Below are 1431 nucleotides of genomic sequence, written 5' to 3'. Positions count from 1 at the left end.
TTGTTGCAAATCAGTTGCAAAATATTGGGCACTGGTTTGAAGTCGATATCTCAAAGTGGGGGTGCCAACTTCACGGACATGCTCTGTAGTCTGTATAAACGCAGAAAAGTTAATGAAGGGCGATCGCGAATCGCGATTGTCGCCACCAAGAGTTAGACCGTTGGCCCGTCTTAGCAGTGAGCCGTCCTACACACCCCCACCAATCACATGCATCATGTACGTACTTCGCCTAGTGGCGAACGTGGGCAGTTCTCTATATTATATTTATTATTAAGTTATTATTTGTTTTCATTGGCTAACCCCACCCCTCCCCCCCCCCCCACAAAACGGTTTTGCAACTGAGTCTGGCTGCAATTTAATGGAGTTCGTGGGTTTTTAATGAAGTAATGCACATTCTAAAAAAATATAACCAGTATCATACAATATAAATTACAGATTGTATTAAATAATTAATGTTTACAAATGTTGTCAATTTCGATAGAAAACAAAAGTACAATTATTTTTTTTTTTTTAGAATTTACGATATTAATCGACGAATATTATTAGCTGATAATCTGAATATAAGAAACGAGTGAGAGTAAAAATAAACTATAATGCCGACGGGCGACAGCGACATCCAAACTCCAAAAGTCCAAACCAATTCGCTGAATACAGTTCAATTACAACGGGAGTTGCGTGTTTTGACATTTGACATGTACAATTTATGTGCACAGCCATTGTGTGCATTGTGCATTATACATACCGTACCGTTTCGGCGCGGACAACAGTCCGGCCTTCCAAATAACCCAATCTAAAATATATTATCTGACTATAATTTATTGCTGTGGTATAAAAAATAAAACTATTAATAGAGCCCATCGTTATCGGCACTTAAAATTTACCAAATATTATTTTTATTATATTGGTGTGTCAGTGTGTGGCGACGTTGTCCCCTAAACAAACACGTCAATGGGTGGCTTCTTATTCAACATTTCATGCCTTTGTTATTGAGTTTAGGTGCGTCCAGGCAGCTTTTGTCGTGCGGCATGAGTATGAATAAATAAATACATTTTCCGCAGCTTTTTTTGATGCCGCTTGGCAAAATTTCCGATCGGACTAGTAGGCGGTGTACATCAAAGGAAAGCCGCGCGGCTTGTGCCGCTCACCAACGCCGCGTGTGTATAATTAATAAATAATAATATACGTACAAGTTTTTTTTATGTTTTCCTAGAAAATATTGTTGCTAGAAAAAATCACAAATCGAGAAATTAACAATATACATGATGTTTTAGAAACAATAATAGAATATATTCTAAAATATGTAAAATAGGCCAAATATTCTCTAATGTCCAAATCCAAAATATACTTTAATACCTATGCAAAATAAATTTTTTCCCACGATCTCTTTGATGGATAAATCGTCCACATTTCTAATGCTAATTATGAAGAATT

Source organism: Acyrthosiphon pisum, unplaced genomic scaffold, assembly GCF_005508785.2.
Source record: "Acyrthosiphon pisum isolate AL4f unplaced genomic scaffold, pea_aphid_22Mar2018_4r6ur Scaffold_21653;HRSCAF=24493, whole genome shotgun sequence".
Lineage (NCBI taxonomy): Eukaryota > Metazoa > Arthropoda > Insecta > Hemiptera > Aphididae > Acyrthosiphon > Acyrthosiphon pisum.
The sequence above is the reverse complement of the archived record's forward strand: the minus strand, read 5'-3'. Positions refer to the sequence as shown.